Source organism: Opisthocomus hoazin, chromosome 2 (assembly GCF_030867145.1).
Source record: "Opisthocomus hoazin isolate bOpiHoa1 chromosome 2, bOpiHoa1.hap1, whole genome shotgun sequence".
In the NCBI taxonomy this organism is placed as follows: Eukaryota; Metazoa; Chordata; class Aves; order Opisthocomiformes; family Opisthocomidae; genus Opisthocomus; species Opisthocomus hoazin.
In genome coordinates, this window is record NC_134415.1 from 42827255 (window position 1) to 42851992 (window position 24738).

The 24738-nt window shown below is 51.4% G+C and overlaps 1 protein-coding gene across 2 annotated transcripts in view; it reads right to left on the reverse strand.

Moving 5' to 3' along the window:
* SLC8A1 (solute carrier family 8 member A1) overlaps positions 1–16604 on the reverse strand; it is a 127186-nt gene extending 110582 nt beyond the window's left edge. For both annotated transcript variants that reach the window (XM_075413425.1, XM_075413424.1), the window contains exon 1: positions 16529–16604. The gene's annotated coding sequence lies outside the window, so the exon portion shown is untranslated. The remainder of the gene's footprint in view (positions 1–16528) is intronic.
* Between the last annotated feature and the right edge of the window lie 8134 nt (positions 16605–24738).

The window sequence follows — 24738 nt, forward strand, 5'->3', positions numbered from 1 at the left end:
ACAGGCTTTTCTTGCTCACAGTCCTCCCAAACATGTACTCCACATCAGAAATCTGCATGAAGTGAGCTCAAGCCGTGGCAAAACCTTATTTTTAGCAGTAACTTGGTCATAAGGTGCACCAGAAGGGCAGTCTTTAATTAATGATTTTGGAGCCAGTCCTTCCACAGAGCATCACTTTGCACCTTCCCAAAACTGGAAAGCGCCCCATATGCATCCAAGCCTGGCTCTCTTGGCATGCTTCGAGAGGAAACCTGTCCCTGCACTCTTTTCCCACTAGGTCAGCTTTGACGGCTTCCCCTTCAAGGGCCTTTCTCACTCCATTTACAACCTCAGTCATCAGGCATGACAGCGGTTCTTGCCCTTGTCCCGCCTCAGGATTTTCCAGCAGTGTAGAGGAGCTGTTAAAGAGGTTTGCAGTTAGTTAACAGTGCATAAACTGACAGAACAGATGCCTTTAAGTACATAGCCATGCTTAGTGCAAAAACCTGAAATGCTCAGTGTTACATTCTAAATTTTACTAGCCAATAAAAGACATATTCCTAGTTATTAAAGCTGTATTTTCTCCTCAAGGAGAGCCTTTGCCATATCACGCTTCTCCGTTCCAAGCTAATTTAATCACACGGTACTTAAAAATGTTTCTCTGAAGAGAGGAAAATGAGTATGTCAATACCTTTACTTTGCTGGAGAATAAAAAAGGCTGAACTGGTTTCGCTCATTAAAAAGAACACACCCCAGAAAGAAAGGAAAAAAGCGTGCCCGGCCATGAAATATTTCAGCTTCTAAGAGAAGCATGGTATTCCCAGGCCCATATCAGAGATGGGACACAAGCAGGACATCCAGTCAAGGCGGCGCCTGGCAGGTCTCAGCCTCCCATTTGCCATCTGCCTGGTCTCCAGTAAACGCAACACCAGGTCTGGCAGCTGCACAGCTGCATGTGCTGGGAGACACAGACCAATCCACCCACGCTGGAGGCTGCACCCAGTGACAGCATCCCAACTGCCACCAGGGCCCAGTCACAGTGAGCGTGACCCAAGCGGGATGGCTAAGCACACCTTTCCTCTTCCCCGTGAAAAAGGGCTCGTTTCACAGCACTGTTGGGAACTGGGCTGGCTTTCCAGCCACGTAGCAGGCTACACATGCTGCACTGCTGACTGCAGAAGTACAGCCAGCCACGCATTCCTGGGGAGAAGCATTTACCCTGCTAAACAGAGACACACCAATACCTCCTTGAAGAAAAGCACCAGGTCACCACCACCCATCTTCTTATCCCCCATGACAGAAATCACCCCTCCTCACTAGGGCAGGGGCATATTATGCAGGGACAGGGCTGTGCACAAGTGAAGAACTGGCTGGAGGAAGCAATGGGTACCATCCCGCACCCACGTTATGCAATCTGCTCCACGAAGAGACATTGTAATGATGGAGCAAAGCCCTCTACTCCATTTGCTTTTGTTTAAGGATGCTGTAGTAGGATTATTGGGCTGGAAGAAAAATACCAAGAATTTATCAAGACAGTTTTATAAAAATGGCATTTCCTCACCAGGAACTGTTTGTCTGCCTCCTCGTCTCCCCCCTTCCCCACCCCCCGCTGATCTTCTAATTAAGAAAAGAAAAAGATACACAGAGAAGGAAGTGAGCAAGTCAGAGACCTGGGTGATAAAAACAGGTAAGATGGAGTTGAAGTAAGAAAGGAGTTGTTTGTGTTGGAAATCCCACTAATGCTACAAAAAGCTCTTACTACTGGAGTCAGAAGCCCTGAACGTTGCTGCCCTGATCACAGTCCCTGGGTACCTTCTGCTTCCCAGAATGCAGGCTGTAGCCACCGCTTACAAATCTGAAGTAAAAAATTGAAAACATGATGTTTGTAAAGAAGAGTACCTGGTTTCAGGCCATTTGGTGGATAATGAAGCTGAAACAGATGTGTGTTTGTGGTCATTGAAGTCTAGCCGAAGCATGAAGTAGTCACCTAACATCTGTACTCCTGTGTTTCACACTGCTTCAAACCAAGTCTCGGAGATATTTGATAAAGAGGCTGTCAAAACACAGGCTGACTTAGTGTCTACTTTGTTTATCCCATATAGCTCCTAAGTGTAGTTTTGGGGTTTTTAAAAATACGTAGGCTTAAAAAAATTTAGCGTGGGCATAAAATATTACTCAGCTGCATAGTTCTTCAACTCCTCTTCCTAAAGGGTAGCAGTTTCAACACTGTTTTGGTTTCGGCTGCCGCCGGCAACAAAAGCGCCACGCGGCCGCCCCTCCCCCCGCCGGCGTGCGGAGGAGAATAAAAAGAAAGAGGCAGAAACTGGTGGGTCGGGATAAGGGCAGTTTAACAGAACAGCAAACAGAGGGAAACAGGAACAACAACGATACAGACAAGGAGAAAACACAACAAAAACAGACCCGCTCTCTCGGACCGCACCGGCGCCGCACGCTCCCGAGCCGAGAGGGAGTTACCGCTGCGCCGCCCCCCCCCCCCCCCACCGGAACCCAGCGTGATGTCACATGGTATGGAATACCGGGCTCTGTTTGGTCAGGTGGGGTCAGCCCCCACCCCCCGGCTGTGCCCCTTCCTGGAGTCCGGTGAAAATTAACCCTGTCCTGGCCAAACCCAGGACATTATCCACCCCTTATCCCATACCATCTACGTCATGCCCAGGTCCCCCATTGTCTAGTTGATCACCACCACTTCTCCTGTCTCCAGATATCATTCCCTTAGTCTATGGATCAACACTCTAAAGTGTCCGTTGAGTTCATTTAATCCATGACTTCAGGCTCCATCTGTCGTTATGGTCTTCCGTGGCAGGGGAGGTGATGTGTGGTGATGGGCGGTCACTTGCTGCATCCGGAGCTCACGGCTGATGTATCTGGTGCGGCCCGTGCCCACAGTCTGCAGGAGATGTTGATCTTGATGAAGTTGCTGGATGCCAGTTGTTGAAAACCAGGTCCAGTTCCATCATCGCTGTGCTCTGCTAGGTTTTCATCGAGAAAAGTCCATCCTTCTTTAATCTGGATGATTCTTACTATGCTACTACTGGTACAACATATAACAATTGTAACAGTGATAACAGACAGTGACAGGGTTATTTAACAAGTAACTTTATACAATTTATTTATGGACTATTCTCGCCCAAAATTAAATCCCCATGAGGTACACATCGGACTTCCCCATCCTTCCGCATTACCCACCAGGTACACCCAGGTCCTTGAGCAAAGGCAATCCCGCGGACGGGTTTGCCTTTGCCCGAGGCAGGACTAACCCAAACCGCCTTCCCTAACATGTTCCGCATGTGCACTACAGGAACTTTATCCCCTTCTACGGGGCGCTGAGGTTTTGACTGGGCAGGACCAGCCCGGTTGGTGGACCCTCTGGTGTTAACCAACCAGGTGGCCTTTGCTAAATGGGTATCCCAATTTTTGAAAGTCCCACCCCCCATTGCCCTCAAAGTGGTTTTTAGCAGCCCATTGTAACGTTCGATCTTTCCAGAGGCTGGTGCATGGTAGGGGATGTGATACACCCACTCAGTACCGTGTTCTTTGGCCCAGGTGTCTATGAGGCTGTTGTGAAAGTGAGTCCCGTTGTCCGACTCGATTCTTTCGGGAGTGCCATGTCGCCACAGGACTTGTTTTTCCAGGCCCAGGATGGTATTCCGGGCGGTGGCATGGGGCATAGGGTAGGTTTCCAGCCATCCGGTGGTGGCCTCCACCATTGTGAGTACATAGCGCTTGCCTTGGCGGGTTTGTGGCAGTGTGATGTAGTCAATCTGCCAAGCCTCCCCATATTTATATTTTAGCCATTGTCCTCCATACCACTGAGGCTTTACCCGCTTGGCTTGCTTGATTGCAGCGCATGTTTCACATTCATGGATAACCTGTGTGATGGTATCCATGGTCAAGTCCACCCCTCGGTCACGAGCCCATCGGTATGTCGCGTCTCTTCCTTGGTGGCCCGAGGTGTCATGGGCCTACCGAGCTATAAACAGTTCACCCTTATGTTGCCAGTCCAGATCCACCTGAGCCACTTCAATCTTGGCAGCCTGATCTACCTGGTGGTTGTTTTGATGTTCTTCAGTGGCCCGACTCCTAGGGACGTGGGCGTCCACGTGACGGACTTTTATAGCCAACTGCTCTAGCCAGGCAGCAATATCTTGCCACAATGGGGCAGCCCAGATAGGTTTGCCTCTGCGCTGCCAGTTGTTCTTCTTCCATTGCTGCAGCCACCCCCACAAGGCATTGGCCACCATCCAAGAGTCGGTGTAAAGATAGAGCACTGGCCACTTCTCTCGACTGGCAATGTCTAAAGCCAGCTGGATGGCTTTCACCTCTGCAAACTGGCTTGACTCACCTTCTCCCTCGGCAGTTTCCGCGACTTGTTGTGTAGGGCTCCATACAGCAGCCTTCCACCTCCGCTGCTTCCCCACAGTGCGACAGGACCCATCCGTGAACAGGGCATACTGTTTCTTATCTTCTGGCAGCTGGTTATACAGTGGGGCCTCTTCAGCACATGTCACCTCCTCCTCTGGCAATGCTCCAAAATCTTTGCCTTCTGGCCAGTCCATGATGACCTCCAGAATTCCTGGGCGACTGGGGTTTCCCATTCGGGCGCGCTGGGTGATCAGCGCGACCCACTTACTCCACGTAGCATCGGTGGCATGATGCGTAGAGGGGACTCTTTCTTTGAACATCCAGCCCAGGACCGGCAATCGTGGTGCTAGGAGGAGCTGTGCTTCAGTGCCAACCACTTCTGAAGCAGCTCGCACGCCTTCATATGCTGCCAGAATCTCTTTTTCAGTGGGAGTATAGCGGGCCTCGGATCCTTTGTATCCCCGGCTCCAGAACCCCAGGGGTCGACCTCGAGTCTCCCCTGGTGCTTTCTGCCAGAGACTCCAGGTTGGGCCATTCTCCCCGGCTGCGGTGTAGAGCACATTTTTAACATCTTGCCCTGACCGGACTGGACCAAGGGCTACGGCATGAACTATCTCCCGTTTAATCTGTTCAAATGCCTGTCGCTGCTCAGGGCCCCATTCAAAATCATTCTTCTTCCAGGTAACGTGGTACAGAGGACTTACAATATGGCTGTAATTTGGGATGTGCATCCTCCAAAAACCCACAACACCCAGGAAGGCCTGTGCTTCCTTTTTGCTGGTTGGTGGAGACATAGCTGCTATTTTGTTGATGACATCCATTGGGATTTGACGGCGCCCATCCTGCCATTTTATTCCCAAAAACTGGATCTCTTGCGCAGGTCCCTTGACTTTACTTCGCTTAATGGCGAAACCGGCTTTCAGAAGGATCTGAACTATTTTCTCCCCTTTCTCAAAAACCTCCTCCGCTGTGTCACCCCATATAATGATGTCGTCGATGTACTGCAGATGTTCTGGAGCTTCACCCTTTTCCAGTGCAGTCTGGATTAGTCCATGGCAAATGGTGGGACTGTGTTTCCACCCCTGGGGCAGTCGATTCCAGGTGTACTGGATGCCCCTCCAGGTGAAAGCAAACTATGGCCTGCACTCTGCTGCCAAAGGGATGGAGAAGAATGCATTAGCAATGTCAATTGTAGCATACCACTTGGCTGCCTTTGACTCCAGCTGATATTGAAGTTCTAGCATGTCTGGCACGGCAGCACTCAGCGGTGGTGTGACTTCATTCAGGCCACGGTAGTCTATTGTCAGTCTCCACTCTCCAGTAGATTTTCTCACTGGCCATATGGGACTATTAAAGGGTGAGCGAGTTTTGCTGATCACTCCTTGACTCTCCAGCTGGCCGATCAGCTGATGAATGGGGAGAAGGGAGTCTCGGTTGGTACGATACTGTCGCCAGTGCACCGTTGTGGTCGCGATTGGCACCTGTTGTTCTTCAACCCTCAGCAACCCCACAACGGAAGGATCCTCCGAGAGACCAGGCAAAATGGACAGCTGTTTAATTTCTTCCGTCTCCACAGCAGCTATGCCAAAAGCCCACCGATACCCCTTTGGGTCCTTGAAATACCCTCTCCTAAGATAGTCTATCCCAAGGATGCACGGAGCCTCGGGGCCAGTTACAATGGGGTGCTTCTGCCAGTCCTGCCCAGTGAGGCTCACTTCAGCCTCCAGTACACTCAGCTCTTGGGACCCCCCTGTCACTCCAGAAATGCAAATGGACTCTGACCCTTTGAACTCTGATGGCATTAAAGTACACTGTGCACCAGTGTCCACTAGAGCTTTATACTCTTGTGGATCTGACATGCCAGGCCACCGAATCCACACCATCCAATAAACACGGTTGTCCCTTTCCTCCACCTGGCTGGAGGCAGGGCCCCTCTAATCCTCGTCAGAGAATTTGCTGCTCACCTGCTGTAAAAATGACTTGGAGGTCCCCTCCAGATGATCGGAATCAAGGTCAAACTGTCTACCTGGTCTGGAGAGCTGGCTTCTGGAAACTGGAGCGGCATTTTTCCTAAGAGAATCCCCTTTTGTGATTGTTTTACCTCGCAACTCACAGACTCGTGCCTCTAGACTTGAGGTGGGTTTTCCATCCCACTTCCTCATGTCCTCTCCGTGGTCACGCAGGTAAAACCACAGGGTGCCCCGGGATGTATAGCCTCTGTATTCCCTCTCCTGAGCAAAGAAACGCCTGCCCCTAATAGCTGAGACACTGGCCTGTACAGGTGGGGAGTAGGACATATTCCTGTCTAGTCGCTTGACCAGTTTCTCCACAGCTGAGACAAGGCAGGAAGAGAGACTTTCCTCATATTGCCGGAGTCGGACAGCCACCTCATCCACTGTTGGTGCTTCTTTACCTTTCCAGTCTACTATTGCCAGTGAGTTGGCATATGAGGAGGGTGCGCTCCGCACAAACTTCCTCCACATGGATTGTGAGCACTGGAGTTCATCTGGGTCTGTGGGTACCTGCTCATCGTCTGTGTCACAGTAAACCAGCTCCTGCACAGCTAATTCCCTCAAGTACTGAATACCCCATTCCATATTGGTCCACTTGCCAGGATGACATACAAAATCGTCACTGAAAGGGTACCTCTCCCTCACGCCTGACAGAAGTCTCCTCCAGAGGCTGAGGATTTGTTCCTTTTTCCCCAATGGTCTTATCAATGCCCCCATCCCTGGCCAGGGATCCCAGCTGCTTGGCTTCCTTGCCCTCTAATTCCAAGCTGCTGGCCCCATTATCCCAGCACCGCAGCAGCCAGGTGGCAATGTGCTCGCCTGGGTGGCGGCTGAAATCTTTCCGCATGTCTCACAGCTCGCCCAGGGACAGGGACCGGGTGATGATCTCTGTCTCTATCTCCTGCGATGACCCTGGCTCATCGTCATCCCTCCCGGAGCGATGTGCTCTCTTTGCGTCTTTCTTTAGTTTTACGGGGGCGACTGCTATCGGCACAGGTTGGTCATTGGGCTCAGCCGCGCTACCTGCGGCTGGAGCTGGGGCTGGAGCAGCTGCTGTGCCTGCCAGGGAAACCGAGGCAGACCCTGCAGCAGTGGCAGCGGCGGTGCCAGTCGGGGGGACTGTGACTGCCTGCTGGGCTGGAGGGGCTGCAGGGCCGGCTGGGGGGGCAGCGCCAGTCGCAGTGCCTGCCGCTTCGTTTCCCCCCCTTTCCCCTTTAAGGCACTGAACAGTGTTGAACATGGCTCGGTAGGCGTGGGCCACACCCCAGCACGTTGCGGTGATCTGTGTCCCTCTGGAGTTCCCAGGGTGGCAGCACACTTTTTGCAGATATTTTACTAGTTTGTCCGGATCCTGTACTTCCTCAGGGGTGAGTTTAAAAAACACCGGAGGTGCCCACTGCCCTAGGTACTTGCCCATGCTGTCCCACACACCCAGCCACTCACAGCTATCCAGCCCCGGGGCAGGTCTCTGCATGATGTTCTTAACTACTTGCTTAACCCTAAACAAGACCCAAAACCCATTCAGGAGGCAGAACAAAAGGAGAGTGCTGGCCTGAGCATCCCACGGGTACTGGAAATTCTCAAAAGCCGTTAGAACCAGCCTGAGGGAAAGAGGGGGGGTGAAAGAGTGGGGGAAGGTATCCCCTTCGGTTTTCCCCACAGACTGGGTTTGATTATTAACAAATTCTAAGACATAGGGTCCGAGGTACGGAAATGACCGCAGTGCCGCATGCAAATACAAGCCTAATTTCATGCACATTGATGTTATCATGTCATAAGTCGATATTGTAAGGTAGAGCAAAATTATCATCCTGATCTTTTTCCCAGCGATGATGAACAGCACGGCATTGAATACATACTGCAAATAAGGATTCAGAAACCACAGCCATCTGATCAAAGACAGAAACATTTTTACCGGCGACTATTTAACACAGAAAAATGCATATAACAAAATTTAACAAAATGTAAGAAAGCAGTTTTAACACCCGCTGCTCAGCCCTGCCGTTATCCCTGCCCCACGCTTGGGCGCCAAATTAAATGTTTTGGTTTCGGCTGCCGCCGGCAACAAAAGCGCCACGCGGCCGCCCCTCCCCCCGCCGGCGTGCGGAGGAGAATGAAAAGAAAGAGGCAGAAACTGGTGGGTCGGGATAAGGGCAGTTTAACAGAACAGCAAACAGAAGGAAACAGGAACAAAAATGATACAGATAAGGAGAAAACACGACAAAAACAGACCCGCTCTCTCGGACTGCACCGGCGCCGCACGCTCCAGAGCCGAGAGAGAGTTCCCGCTGCGCCGCCCCCCCCCCCCCACCGGAACCCAGCGTGATGTCACATGGTATGGAATACCGGGCTCTGTTTGGCCAGGTGGGGTCAGCCCCCACCCCCCGGCTGTGCCCCTTCCTGGAGTCCGGTGAAAATTAACCCTGTCCTGGCCAAACCCAGGACAAACACAAAACTCAAGAGCATCCACCTGCCCTCATTCAGTTAATTTTCTCCCTGTGGCAAGTCATATCCTTGCACATGTACAATTATTCACAGCAACCAGGCATTGTGAAATCCCCTTGGCAAGAAGAGGAAACAGATGGTTCTAGAGAAAATATTATGCTTTGGGTCACTGATCTAGGTCATAAAGAATGGAAGAGTCCCATCGCACTTTGGACCAACTCTACAGTCTTAAAAAGATTTGAGCACTGGAAGTCTTAGCCAGAAAAAAGACACCCACTAAATCAGATTAATAAGTCACTTGAACTTTTTTGCCATGTTCTTCCCTTTCAAACATTCTAATATAAGTTGGTTTTAGTTTGTTGGTTTGTTATTTGTTTTTGTTTTTTGTTTTTTTTTTTTAAATCAAGTCCCATGTTACAGTAAACAGGAGGAAAAAAAGGCCTAGAGGCTTGCACCTGAGCAATGCATCTTTCTGGCCTTCCCATCCAGCCCTCCAGGTACAAACAACATTTTTTCCTCAGATGGCAAGAGATAAGAAACATGGAACTTTTCTGGAGAGTTCAGACGGGTGGGGACAGGCTGGAGCTTTGGGAGAAAAACCCACTGGCCTTGGCAATGTGCCAGGACCCTTCTTTGAGCAGCAGTGTGACCCTCCAACTCTGTTGGTCTTTCCCCAGCATTTTGCGGTGCCATCATCAAGCAAGATTCACATACCTTCACCAGCTTTCCTACTTGAACCAATTCACAACAAGTGTTATTAACATTGGACTCAGGAAGGGCTAGAAAATATTTGGCCACAACATGCTGGTTACACACACATAATCAGAGCCTGACACTCTAAATATCTCTGAGAAGCAGCTGCTATAAAATTAGCAGCATTTCTTTATTTGTACAATCCAAAATAAATAGCTTGGTCCCCAGAGACCCTCTTACTCTGCATTTGCATAGGGTCTCAGCCCACGGTCAGCACACCGCTGCAGGCGCAGAAGTAAGAATATTCACAGACAAATCATTCATATTATTCTCTAATGAGAAGCAAGGCTACCAGAACACCAGCCCTCCCTCCAAACCCAACTTTGTTAGCTTTTCATTAAGGTGTCTCAATTGCATTTCCCATCCCAGCCATCAACAATAAAAGCAAATGCGGTAGCTGATTCACAGCATGCCAGGTTAGCAGCCCCAGCAAACCTTGCCTGCCGCGGCACTTGTGGCCTCGGCATCGCTCCCTCAACACCTCTCAGGTCAGATTTATCACGGCAGCACGAGGCAGGGGCGCAAGCTGCTCTCAGGCTTGGTACTGGCCTTATACATGTGGTGAAGAGCCCCAAACCAACACCCCAGGCCAGCACAACCCTGCCCATAAGCACTACCCTGTGCCCAGGGGCAGCACCCAGAGCCCTTCTTACTGCCGAGGGAGCGGAGTTGTCCTGGGGCTCCCTGGAACCGGCTGTCTGAGAGCTTTCAGGCAGAGCTGGAGCTAACCAGGAGAGCCAGATCCCAACTCAGGCTCTCCTGAAGTCGCAGTTGTGCCCTTTCCCTTTGCAGACAGGCTCATCCAGGGCACTAGCTGTTGGTTTTGCACAGTCATGGAGGAAAGCCTGCAAGAGGCTGCATGGTCCCTTCAAGGCAAGCTCAGTTTAGATGCAGCTCACAGATAAGGTATGTTGGCCTAGCCTTTATTCCAACCCTTGGTGTTGTGAAACACTAGAAGAGCAGTTGTTGCCCGCAGCAGGGCTAGAAGGGTTGCAGAGATATTTGCCTCCCTGCTGGACATGGGAGCTCTAGGTTTTACAAACTGATAGGAAAGCACTCCTGCTGCCAGCTCAAGCTCCAGGCCCACAGATCAGGAGCCACCAGATGGGGAGAAAACAGCCTTTTAGACTCTGCTCTGACCTTTCCCTGGCAGCAACGCTCCTTCAGGCTGGCTGGTTGCTGCATGCAAAGTGAGCCTGAAAGCCGCTCTGCGTTTCAGCAAAGCACAACTTTTCCTTTGCAGCAGCCTCCCAAAAGTCCCATCTCCATTTGGGCACTTCACCCTTAAATATCCACTGTAAGACCCTTCGTGTTGTTTTTCCACACCTTTGTATCTCACACAGGTTTACGACCATCTGCAACAAGCTGGTAGTACCGTTATTTTTCAGAGTATTGAAAAAACACTGCTAGCCCAGAGACTTTCATTACAGAAGAAGGACTGGGCAAGGAAGGAAACGGCCTGGGCTCACAAGGAATGAATGGCCACACGAAGAGAGAGCGAGAGAATTTCCGTAGGGAATTTTTTTCCCAGCATTCGTCAGAAAACTTGTACAGAGCAGCTGTAACACAGCAGCGTTCACACTGTTACAGCCACCACTGATGCTACCCGGCGGTGCCTACCCCACTGCGTCATCAGTTTCGTAATAAATATCGTTACTGTGAATTCACTGCCAGCTCGTATGGGAGAGGGTGTCCCCACAGCCACATCACCAGCGTACGGGAGGTGGGAGCAGCACTCTCTCCCCACAGGGTGACCGGTTGCTTGCTGGGGGGCAGTAGGAAGTTTGCTCTTCACATAAGAGCAGCTGCTTTTTGACATGCTGTGGGGACATAACCCAGAGCATGTTGCAACACCACGGGGACTCCCAGCCAGCCCTTCCCCATGCTGTAGTCAGAGCTAGAGAGAGAGGAGCTTTTCCTAGTGAGAGTGCACTGCTGCAGGGACACAGAGAAGGCAGCTCAAAACTCCCTTTGCTGGCGTCAGGGGCAGGAGAAAGATGGCCTCTCTTCAGCCAGAGGGGCCAAAAACTTTGACAAAGAAGAAGCTAGTAGCTACTGCGAGGCACAGCTAGTCTGCAAGATAGAGAAACACAGCCTCAAAGCAAGCCAGCTACTCATTCCCCTGCCAGTGTCCCTGGTGAAAAGACAGCAACCCCCAAAAAGGCCCCAAGCGAGAGGACAGGCTCTCCAAGTCACAGCACTGCTTTCCTAGTTTCTCTTGCAGGAGAGCAGCACTTAAGAGTCTGCTGCAAGCACTAAGCAGCCTTCACTGGGGAACAAGCTGCGCCCCTCGCCTCCATGGGTGGGACTCATACCTACTGCCGCGTCTGGAGGGCTAGCAAACGCCTCCTCTCCTGCTGACCCTTCCTGGCCGTGCTGAAGCCTGCACACCTGTGCCTCATGGAAAGCAGCAACCTGCTTCACAGCAGGGCAGCTCGAGCAAAGCCTGTACTGGGAAAAGACGTGACTGTAAGGAAAAGAAAAGCCCAGACCAATTGTCTGGTCTCTGACCATCAATCAGTAAATCAGCCAAGAGCCTAGGTCCAGCTTCCTACGGCCGAGGGACACAAAACGGATGCCAACAGCCCTGCAAGGTACAGGGTGCTTGGAGATTTGTCTAGACAGCCGCAGGCTCTGCTGGCTTCACTTCTGATCTTGACACTGACCCGTGACATGGCTTAGGTAAAAAGTAGCTCCTGCTAGGTGTGATTTTTACCCATCGAAGCAGGAGAAGGACCCTACTGCCATGCTGGCTGTACATCCGAACCTGTGGGGGAAAGCCACTATGTCCAAATACCGTGTTGCCACTCAGGGCTGCACAGTGTGACGGCACTTTAAACACAGCTTGGAAAACGCTTGGCTCACAGCCCTGCTCTGGCTCTGCCCAGCTCCTTCTCCCTTCCACCCAGCTCTGCCACTCCAAAACAGGCACAGCCTGTTGGCATCCCCTGCCCATGACCCTCCAGATCTCCACATCAGGAGAATGATTTCCAGGCCATCAGCATTCTGATTGCATCAGTACAAAAAGCGATCAAAACCTTTCCAAATATAGTCACAGGCACAAGCCCTCCACGAAGCCAATCAAGTAAAATACACATCAGGCCACCCTGTTTTCTGTAAAGGACATTAAAAAGTTAGAACAATTATCAGTCTGCAACTGATTTTTCCAAGTATTCTATCTCTTCAATGAAGCATCCAATCTCCCCAGCAACTTTCCAAAATAAACAGATAAATAAAGAAAATAAAACATTCCCGATACAAAAATTCAGCCAGATTGGATAAATTTGGGGGCAGTTTGTAGAGACTCAGCTTGGAAGTGTTTGTCAGGGAGATTCCAGCCTTGCTTTTTAACGCACAGAGACCAAGTGGCAAGTTGTCGCTTCCCCCCATGATTCAAGATCTCAGCAAGGAAAATGCCAGGAAATGAGAAGCAAGCGAGAAATACTACATTTCTTTTGGGCATGTTTTTTTTTTTTTTTTTTTACGTCTCCCCTCCTACTCGCTGCTGTCTCCAGATCTTTTCTCTATCCCTATCACCTGCTTTTGATCTCTTCTTTATCAAGCAGCATCAGGCTCATCCCTATTACTCCTCCTGGGCTGTTAATGCCGTCCTCTGCCTGTGGATCTCCCTCGCTGATTTAAGCACGGTGCTATCCGCCTGGTCTCTACGAGCCAGCTTTGAGGCTGCCTTGCCAACAGACTCCCCCCGCGATCTCAAGGCAGCCCTTCACCTCCCTGTGCTCTGTGTCTCCCACTGTAAAACAGGAAGAGCATCTCCCGCGAGCGTTGGGAGAATAAACCACTGCTAATAAGCCTGAAGCTCCTGGGTAGCCTGCTGAGGAAGCATCTGCCCAGAGATGCCCCACAGGGGCCAGGAGGGAGGAATTAGCAGGCCTGTTGCTTGCTTCTCTGTCTGCCTGTGTCCGCTTTTCCCTCTGGGCCCGCTTTTGCATTGGGTTTGTAGCTGCGTGTGGGTTCCCTGTGCAGCGGGATGCTCTCCTGGGCTCTGCGGGAGGAAGGAGCAGAAAGCTTCAAGGGAGCAGAGACAAATCCCCAGCCCCAGCTCCCTACACTTATCCAGGGACGAAGAGGTTGGAGACGTCCCTGGGAATGTGTGTGGGGAAAGGCTAAGGCGAGTGCAGGTTGTGGACCTGGGCAATTTGGACGCGGTCCTAGACAGGAGCTGGGCAGGTCAGTTTGGGCTGGAGGCCGATCCCAGCACGCCTCATCCACCAGCTGGGTGCCTAGCCCTGGCTGGTGAAGGGTGGTTGCACCTCCCAGGAGGGGCACAGCTCTGGCACCGCTGACTCTAGAGGGAGCTGAACGCTAGTGCCAAGCAGATGCCTGGTTTTTAGACCACCAGATCTCAGGAAAGGGAGTCTAAGCCCAGGTGTGTGCCAGGCCTTGGCTGCCTATATCAAAAGCGAGGTTAACCACCCCTCCCTCCTCCCCAGTCTGCTCTGCCTTCTCTGTCTCCCCAGGAGCTCTTTGCAGCAGCAAATCTCACTTCTATTTGTAGACAGGTTTCCTTAGGAAGCCAGGCGTATGGAAACACAGTTTTCATGTCTGTCTGTCTGCTCACATTGCTCCCCCCCCCCCCCTCCCAATTTCAGCTAACATCACCGGAGGGATAGAGATAGTGGAGAAAACCAAGTTCCTACAAGCTTCCTGAAAATAGCAGTAGAGATACTACTCACACCCTTGGCAAGGGAAAGACCGGTCAGTGAGCTCAGCCCATGTTGGATGCCAGAGTCCCAACGGCACAGCATCCCGAGCACCCTGCAGTAGACCCAGGTGCAGCCAGGATTTGCGCAGCTGCAGGCACCAGTGTCCACAAGCTGGGAGCACACGCAGATCACGGTACCCTGAGCTGGAACAGAGCTTGAACAGGCTGTTGACTGTACCAGTCGCAAGGAGAGCCGGTATTGCACGCCATTTGTGTTGTCTACGACCAGCCTGTTGGGTGGTTGCCCAGTGATGCGTGTGCCTTGGGGGGGGGGGGGGCAGTGGGCTTTACTACAGGATCTGAGCTTCGTTAGGATGCTGGAGAATAGTGGCTTCTCCCCGGTAAGGCAGCAGGACTGTATTCTGCCGAAAACACAACAGAAAACCAAATTCTGTCCTAGACAGAAAATTGCAATCCTGACAGCCTTGAGCAGATCAGGACGCTACCACAGGGCCAAACAGGCAGAGAAATGGCAGTGCCTATACGGCATCACGCAAGGTGCTGTGGAGACTCCCAAGAGCAGGGACATCAGCCAGGTTCGCGCTGTGCCCTATACAGCTGTGCCAGGAGAGCAAACTAGGTGCAGCCTGGGCAGCTGCAGGACAGCGTATATTTAAGTCGCAGAAGCAATTCACATCCAAACGATCATGAAAAGCTTAGTGAAAGCAGGGGAGAGAGAAGCAAGCAAAGTTTCGTGAGCTTAAAAGTGTGCTACCAGTATTGACATTCAGGGATGCTAGACCTAAAGAGTACATCCTATCTCCTCAAATACTTGAACACAAACCGTTGTACAGAGGAAGCTTTGAGCAACGCAGCTCCCCAGCACTGGCTTAGGAGTTATTTATGCCCCCAGAGAAACAGAGCTGATGGGGTGTAAGAGGAGTCAGACAATGCATCAACTTTCCTGGGGTGAGGGTTCACGGCTTGGCTGGTAGGTTCTGGCTCTAGAAATGCTAGAGTATTTCCCTATTTGGGCTAAAGGCCTCTGCTGGAAAAAGGGCGAAGCTGCTATTGAAGAACCAATCGGAAGGAAAAGGGGAGAAAGGAATATTTATTAGATGTACCTGAGGGAACGCAAATGCCTTTCTTTGGTGATGTCCACTGCCCCAGCCAAAGCCATAGAGCACAGCTCTTTTTTTCCCGGTCGCCGTCATCACATCAACGTGCAAGTGTCCCAGCTTCCCTTTTGTAAATAAAAGTGCACCTCTTCTCTTTGTGGTGGTGAGAAAAGGCACACGAATGCCTAGGCAGGTGTCAGGAGTGTGCACAGAGAACCCCAGCCTCTCTCAGCCCGCATTTCCACTGCCTGACTCGCGAATTTCCAACATCTGGGACTGGAGGAGCCGCTTCCTGCGAAGCACAAGCAAAGAGGAGCCCTGAAATCAAACGCTCGCACCCACACGCCTGTGACCTTGTGGTTTTACTACAGCTTTCATTTCTAGACTCCAGTTCTCCCTAGTGCTTGCTGTGTTTCTACAACATTTTGGCAGCTTGCTTTCACCCTGGAGAGAGAGCTGAGTGTGGGGTTGCTTAGCATGGCTCAGCGGGGAGGGAAGCAACAAGGCTACGATTAAAGAATTAAACTCGAGATGACGGAAGAGCCCCAGCCATGCTTCCACCTAGACAAAGCCTACGTGATAAGCGCTGCTTAATGCCAGCCCTTAACAACACACGCCTCGTCGAGACGAAAACGGGAATTTCACCGTGGCTGCAGGTGCCTCCGACCACTCGCCTCGGAAACCGTTCCAAGGCAGCAATCCCCGGGGCTGGCGGAACGGCAGCCCTGCCCGGAGCCACCAACACCCGCGCCGGGCGGGGGCACGGCGCTCCGCCGCCGCGCAGCGGGGAAGATGCCCGTAAGCCCCCCCGGGGGCAGGCGGTTTGCTCCGGCCCCCTCCCCGGCCCCACCTGCCCGGCAATGCTTGGCCCTTGGGGTAGCGGCGAGGCAACCCCCCACCGCGGCCGCGCCTCCCGTCGCGACATGTCGCGACTGGCCGGCGGGGGAGGGGGGCGAGCCCCGTCGCTTGCCGAAAGGTGCCGCGGCTGGGTTGCAAAAAAGCATTCGCGGGGCGGGGGGGACACACACCACCGTCCTACTCCCGGCTCCCACACGGTTCCGAGCCCCCCATCCCGCCTCCCCCATCCTCCCCCGGCGCTGGGGACCCGGGTGTAGCAGCCAGCGTCGGGCAGGGCTGGGGCCGGGGCGGGGGCCGGTCAGTCAGGGTCCTACCTGGCGGGGGGCAGGAGCGGGGCCGGCTCAGCAGCGGCGGGGCATCGCGGCGGGGCGCGGGGCGGGCGGCGGAGCCCCGGTGCGCGGCTGCGGCGCGGCGGCGGCGGGCGGGCGGGAGGGAGAAGGGAGGGAGGGACGGAGGGATGGATGGAGGGAGCGCGCACACACACGCACACCGCACACACGCGCGCACACGCACACCGAGCCCCGGGGATGCGCTCAGCCGGCCCGCCCCGCAGGCAGCCTCCCCTCACTCCGCATCCCTCCGCGGCGCCGCGCGGGCAGGGAGAAACCCGCCAGCCCTCCTCCTCTTCCTCCTCCTCCTCCTCCTCCTGCTGGAAATATTTCCCGGTTTCCGCCTCGGAGCGAGGGACTTTGAAAGGCAGGGCTGGTGGCGGACCCACCCCCAGCAGCCCTGCCCGCCCCGCCTGGGGCAGCCCCCAGCCCTGCCCTGCCTGACCCCAGCCCTGCCCTGCCCTGCCCGGGACACTCGGCATCCATGCTCTGCCTGACCCCAGCCCTGCCCTGCCCTGCTCTGCCCGGGACACTCCGCATCCATGCTCTGCCTGTCCCCAGCCCTGCCCGTCCTGCAGCCTGCTGGGGCCAGCCCGACCCCACCCGCACCCTGCGGGAGGGAGCAAGCCGCGGGAGAGATGGCGAGGAGGGAAGCAGAAGGGGGGGTGCAAGGAGTGCCTTGCTGCGTCTGTCACCGTGCCCCACAGGGTTACCCATGGCTGCTATGGGGAGGCGGGAGGCCAGGAGCATCGCAAGGTGCCCTGGCATGAGGTTCACACCCCTCTCTCATCAGCAGCGCTCTGGTGTTTGCAGAGAACAGCGGGGGCCATGGGGTGACAGGCAAGGGGCATATGGGTCATCTAGGGCCCTCCTGGGAACTGCCCCTGCATCTGTCCAGGTCAGCCCCTGCACCCACAGAGCCTCCTGTTCGGGTCAGCGGGGTTGGGGAGGTGCTGCAGGAAGCCAGCAGCCTGGCGCAGAAGGACTTGCTGCACCTCAGGCTGGCCCAAGCGTCCTTCCTGTGGGCAATTCCCCTTTCACCATGGCTGAACGACTCCTCCACCCTTCACTGGCTCCAGCAAGGAGCAGATGAACCCATTGTCCCACCCTCCAGGCAAAACTCTGTGGTTTTAGGAACTTAAAATAGGACCAAAGCTAATAACTCTAACACTAGTAGCTGCAAGTACCCAGTGACCTTGGGTAGCCTGCTACGCCCAGACCCTCAGGTGCATCAAGAACCGTGGAGAAGCAGAGCCATTATTCTAGCTCCTGCACCCTCTTACACCTTCTCCTTCTGCTCTTGTCGGCTGTGCCTGTAATTTTTGTCACCACTGGCAAGACAGAAAGCCAGAATTCTACCTTTGGATTTCATTCATGCCTTTCTTCCTTTCTTTCCTTTTTTTTTTTTTTTGTTAAGATTTTTTGCATCACCTTGTCCTTCAGCAGAGATGGAAAACTAAATTTTTCTGTTCAAGATGAGGTATAAGACATGGGCAATGTCTTTGTGATGAGCTGCCCAACCAACAAACCAGCTACTTGTTATTATTGTTGCAGCTGTTACTGACGTTATTTAGTTTTGGTCTCACTTTAAGAGCTTATTGCCTACACAAGGGATGAAAGGCATTTCCAAATTAGAATTTGGTTTTAGTGGTTTTGTGTCCAGTAGCTAACTCTGATTGTCTGTCTCACCTCTTTTGATTTAAAATTCTTCAGAGGAGGGAAGAATACATATGGCCATGTGTGGTACTTTGATGGGACTCAAGTTCTCCCAGCAGGGCCATTGACGAGCAATGAGCACAACTAAAGGTGCACAGCATGCACAGTGCTGTGCTCTGATCAGGACCTGAGCAGAAGAGTGGATGTCTATCGGTGGCATTTGGTTTGGCACTGGCTGCAGGATGCAAGGCACTGCACAAGCTGGCATGGCAAATGGATAGCGTGAGCAGAAAAAACTGGCATGGTTGCAGCAAACACAATCCCTGCTGTTGCTTTTCACCCTGCTCACTGAAATCTAATCATTTCAAGAGTAAGCAGTGGAACTCAGATTTTAATTAGCTGTCAGCCATGAAGTTCTCCCTAAAGCTCCCTCTTTCCCTCAGTTACGTTGCTGACCTACTTCCTAGCTTTTCCACTGAATATGGTACACAACTCCTCTGGAACACCAAGACATTAGTTCTGCTAATGGGGATCCACTGGTGAGCTGCTTTCTGAAGAGTCAGGCAGGTCCCCAGTTCCTCCCAGCCCACCTCTCTCTGCAGCTTGCAGTGCATTTTCCTGTCTCCCAGTGTCTCCTGCTGAGACTTTCAGAAAGGCTGCTTAGCTGAGGATTTTTGTGACATTTGAGGGGAGCTGAAGAAAACAAGTGTTTGTCAGTGTCTGTGGTGATGCTTATTAGTCCATGCGTATGAACCCTTCGTATCACCCGGCCTTAATGGCACTGGGACAGAAAAGCTGAAGCAGAGATGCAGCATTATCCCACCCACACCTCAGAGCAGCTTTCGTCTGCTTGAAAAGTGACTGGTTAGGAGAGACATGTGGCTAGGAGGTTGGGAGATGTTCCCCACTCCCCAGTCCCTCACACACGCCTTTCCAGGCACATTCAGACCTTCAGCTTTCAGAGTCTCCAAGAGAAAGGTGGAGTTGGGCTCTGAAAGAAAGCGTGAAAGTCAGGGAGCAGGGGATACAGTGAGCCCAAATGATGAGAGGAGATACTGTGTTATAGGACTGCTCCACACTGCAGTGGCTATGGTTCACACTGCTTTTTCTCAGCCTAGCTAGCTGAAGTGGTAGCTGTAGCAGCATAGAGCTCTGCATGGGCTGTGAAATCTGCTGGACAAGCTGAGAAAATGCTCCTGTGTTCTGCCTCGTGCTCCAGGCGAAAATGCAACAAGACTGCTCATGTCCTGACACAGCAAGTTTATCATGGTGTGACCACATCTATGCTTCATCACGATCGCAGCATGGGCTGTTCTGGGAGAGGCAGCAGTTTGCTCCAGCTACCTTTCCCTCCCGGTCTCGCTTTGCAGTCATGCAAGTGAACACCTACCATTGCAAACGTGCTTACAACCACTAATTAGTAGTCTCAAAATCATGGAGATTCTCATGCCAGTGCTAACGAATGGTTCATTCATTCATTCATTCATGCACACCCACAGCTCTCTCTGACAGCAGCCTGCATCTCTCTGCAGTTGCTGGAGGAGGTTTCTGGGTATTGTCTGCATATGCAGAGCAGAAAGACAATTCCTCCCTGCAAAGAATGGGGTTAGTGGACTGTGGAGTCTTGAGCACAGGACAGAAACGGTGCAGGCCAATTCTCTGCTCAACGCCTCGTGAAAAAAGACATCCGAGATTCCGCTCATTTCAGAGGAGGGGGACACAGGTATTTTTTGCTTGAAAAATTCCTGCCTTATATTCCTTGTAAAAGAGACAAGTGGTCAGGGCAAGGTCAGTCTTCAGCTCAGCTACAGCATGCTCACCTCTGAGTAGCTGTCCTACCACCCTTTCTTGGACCTGTTTGGGACATCTCCTCAGTGGGCTTTGGTCTCTGATCCAGCTTTTGTGGATTCAGATAATGCTGGAGGATAACCAGTGAGTCCTCATTGGTTAGTTATCTCTGGTCATGGTTTTCCTTCAGTCTCTCAGGAGATGCCAGAGAGATGCTGCAGGAGCAGATGGGATGTCACCTCTGGCTTGCCATCCATCTGTCTTTGCTCCTCACTGCAGCAGACTTGAGTGTGTGCTTGCTGAACCTTCTCTGGCTCTCCTCTGCATGTTCTTGGCAGAGACCTGGAGATGCCTGAGAATGGTGTTTCTAAAAAAGATGCTCAGAAGCATAGTTTCCAGCAATTTGAGCATTCACTTTCACTGTCACCTTCAGACTTGCCTTTCCTGTTAGGAGGATAAATCAGCCATTTAGAAATGCGGCCAATGAAGTGGGACACAGCAGGGACTAGGAAGAGCAATTCTGTGTGCTGGACATCATACAGTTCTTTTTGAGCTCTCCAGGCAGTGCCTTCTTAGCTGTTTCCAAGCAGCTGGTACGGTCTAAGCCCTAATGATCCCAGGGAGGTCTGAGCTCATGACAGTTGCCTATGAGCCAGCCAGAGGTCTCGCATGTGGAAGGTGTCTTCTACCCCCAGAAAACCAAGAGTAAAGACTATACCCTGGGGAGAAGGCGGTGCTCAATGGGATGTTTTGGCATGCCTGTGAAAAATTGGCAGCATATGGTTTGCTCGCACAGCAATGCTTTGGGAGCCCACAGAGGTAACTGGAGAAACCATGCTTGTGCTGCTTTCGAGCTTCCCCCCAAGTCAGTGCTCTATGTTGTGTTTTATGCAGGTTTAAACAACAAATCCAAAGCACTAATTGATGAGCATAGCATTTAACAGCGTGGGAGAGAGTTTTCCTAGAAGAAGCATTGACTGGCCAAATTTTGCAGAGCACTGCTTGTGTGTGGCAGACAGAAAAGAGTATTTGCACTGGAAAGCACCTGCCACGTGGGAGTTGAAAGCCGAACTGGTTATGGGGTCTGGGCATGAATTTAGGGAGCTTGGAAATGGGGAGACCTGCATGTATTTTGCAGACATCTAGTCTGCAAAACAAGCCACACACTCTTCTCTTCAAATCCTGCATCAGAATCTCACTCTTCTTTTTGAAAAAACTGCTTTCTGGTCATCAGGGATATACAGGAAAAATTCAGTATGTGCACAGACTTACTTCAGCATCTGGGCTTAATGTAAGAGATGTACAAGGTGCAAACTGTCTCCTTACTCTTCTCGAAGGGCTAGAAACTCAAAAGCCTTCTGACAGCTATCATTTGTCTCAACAGCAGCACATGGTAATACTAGCATCTCACTCCTGTCCCCATTTCACAGGCAAAAACTAGTTCCTAGCCTGGGTCCCTGGAAAATGAAGGACCAGATGTCCCCTGCTGAACTGCCTGTCCCTTAGCATCTTTTCCCACAAAAAAAAGTGCAGCTTTGTTTTGCTTTTACAAAACTGCAGAATAGAGAAACTAAAAATGCAGATGCAAGGTCAACTGAAATGCATTTTCCAGTGAAAGCAATAGCCTAGAGACTCTGCTGCCTCAAGACAAGCGTCCTGCAAGGGGCCATGGAACTGCAGTGTGCCTGCCCCAGGGCAGCACTACAACCAAGCAGGCACTAGCACTCACCACTTGACACTCCAGCTCTTTTCATTACCATCCCAAGGCTATCCTAGCCTTGCAAAAAATTGGCTGAAAGAAAAATCCTCCCCCAATCCAGAATTAAAAAGCAAGAAACATTGAGTTCTCTGGATTTGCCTTCTGCTTTTGAAACCTAAAGGTTTGATGCTTTCCAGTTTACTGAGTAAACAGAAGTAAGTTAAAAAAGTGAGAGAGATGAAATAGTTATATGTAATCACACAACTCCAGGAGCTGGGAATTAAAGAAAAACCCAGAAGTGCGAATACCATGACTAAGTGGTAAGATTTGGGAGCTGTGTCCTGCGAACTGAGGACTGTAATGCTTCCTCAGCAGCTCTGGTGTCACATGAGGCCATATTCCTCATTTCATATGTGTGCAAGGTTTCTGTTGCTGTCAGTGGGAGACAAAGGGTGAATCAGATGCAGTGCATGACTCTGGCTGAGGCCCCCAGTTGTGAAGGTGATTTGGCCTCCTCTGTACCCTCTGTTTGCCAGGCCTGAGTGAGGCTGGGTATACCAGGGAAAATTGACTTTTTTATTAAAAGTTAGAGGTGACTGACCTCAGCTGCATAAAGCACCTTATTTATCTATTCCAGGTCAAGAAAGCTGCTGGAACACCTTGCAAAAAACAAGCCCATTAGGCAAGAGGATGTGAAACGACTTTTCTTAAAGGGAAACTTGTCTTCACAGTAATGGGCTCTAATGTGCCTGGAGCGTGGTCAGAAATCTTCCTTGCTTCCTTGCCGCTTTGACTTTACCAACCTCTGCCTCAGCTCTGCCTCATTTCACCTCCAAGTGGCCTTGCCTTATTAGGTGTCCCTCCAGCACTGACCAGCTCTGCCAGAGGTTAGCCCTTGAGTCCCAGTGATAGTGCAGAGCCAAGGAACATGCTACCTGCCATTATAAGCATGCAGCAGTCAATTTTAGGCTACAAGGACCCATGTGACTGGGAATTTCTGTGCTCCTCAGTCTTCCGCAAGGCACCTTGGAGAAAGTATCTGCCATTCTTCCTGGCTGACTCTGTCACTGGAACAGCTGAGGCAGCGATACGGTTCTTATCCCAGTTCCCTTCTCTCCCCACAGCTTAGATGTGAGTCCAATGGACAGAGACTCCCAGTGGCACACGCACAGGTCTTACTATTTTGGCACAGTTTTCTCTGTTTGCACTTCTGAAGATGTATAGACCAAAAATGCTTGTCTTCTCTGTGCTGCATGCTCAAGCAACGGTGAGACAGTAACCAATGCTGCATGTCCTAAACATAGTAATTGAAGCCCTGCATGTAAAGAGAATTTAACCAAAAAAAGAGAGAAAGATAAGAAAACCAGATTTAACTTCCGGATTACTTAATGGTTATGGGTTTGGGTTTTTGCTGAACATTTTTGAGAAATGCAATTGCATCACTCGTGAGACTGGATTCTCCTTTCAAATTCCCCATGCTGTCACGTGCCAGTCTGCTCCCCGCCTGGAATTTCAAACACGGCCTGTTTGAAAGCTGCCCTGAGCTGAATGACTTTTTCATGGCTTTCTGGATTGTGATGATGCTTTAGAATGATTGAAGACACTCCTTTGCCACCTTCCTTGTGGTTAGAAATCCTGAAATCTCTTATAAAAATCTGCTCTCATGGGAAGCTGTTCCCAGCTTCTAGCAAAACTGTTTAGGTTCAGAGGCTGTATCCCCATGTTTGTGTGTGCAGGAGGGACATGGATGTGTGTGTGTGCATGCAGATGTTTCCTAATGCAGATTGTGCAAGCTCTGACTTCTTCCCTCTGCATTTCTGCTTATTCAGATGAACTCCTTCTCCTCTGCGAGTGCTCCCGGCTCTTCAGTGGGTGAGACAATTTCCTGAGTGTAGCTGTCAGTTCAGGAACACAAGACTGCACAAGGCTGCAGTGGTGTTTATATGTGTGTAGGCTGGAGATAAGGGAGACAGGCCAGAGCAGGGACTTGGGGATTCAAGCATCTGAGTTCACCTGCTGCTGTGCCTCCTGCTCTAGCAGTGCAGACAGTGCAGTGGCAGGTACAGAGGGAATGACAGTGATGGGAAGGCATGACTGTATGGGGAGAGAGCAGAGATCTGGCAGTGGAACCAGTCCACTGGTAAGTAGGCAGCTGTACATTTAGTAGACCAATGTCTTAGCAGGGCTGATGGGAATACAGGCTATCCTCTGCATTCAGCTCTCTTCCATCTGCAACTCAGTCACTAAGAAAGTTTCTGGCCCCTTCACCTCAAGACACCAGTGTGGTATTTTGGTATTTGTGCCAGGGCTGTTAACAGTATCTGGCATTTTATTTGCCATCGGTAGACTCCGGAGTCAATAGCTGCATTTACATGGCCAGCGGCAGCCAAAAGGCAGGCAACAGCTGCAGAGCCACCAATGGGAAGAAGTAAGAGAAGCGAGAGGTCTAGAAGACGTGATTCAAGAGGAAACATTGCAGGAATGCAGACTGTCAAGTCAAGAGAAGGCATATAACCTTGCAAATCTGAAAGAATAGACATTTCCCACTCCTACTGTTGATAAGATGTCAGGAGGTTAAACTACAGGCAGAGAGACTGAAGTTTGACATGAGGAACAGCTTTCTATTGCTGTGAGAGTAATGGTGAAGGCAGCTGGATTGTCTGTAGAGAGGGAGAAGTCTATGTCGTGGAAAGGTTTTAAGCTCAGGATGAGCAAACCTCTGTTGAGTTCAGATCAGGTGTAGGTGACCTAGCTCAGCATCATTTCATCAGGAAGATGCATCTGAGAGATGAACAATCAGGAGACATTCAGCACATCATAAAAAGAAAACTACTGTTGTGGTTAGCAGAGTGAAAGAAAAGAAAAGCTGACTTTAGGCTTTGAACAAAGATTTGGTGTAGGAAAACAGTCAGAGCACTGGAAATTAGGCTGCAATGGGAGACCAGGTGTAGGTAGCATGCTATCCAAGCTCATGCAACCTGGGAACAGACCAACCTTGGTTCCAGGCTGACGGCCAATTTCCTGGGTGGATGAGCCATTTAGCCAGTGGGAC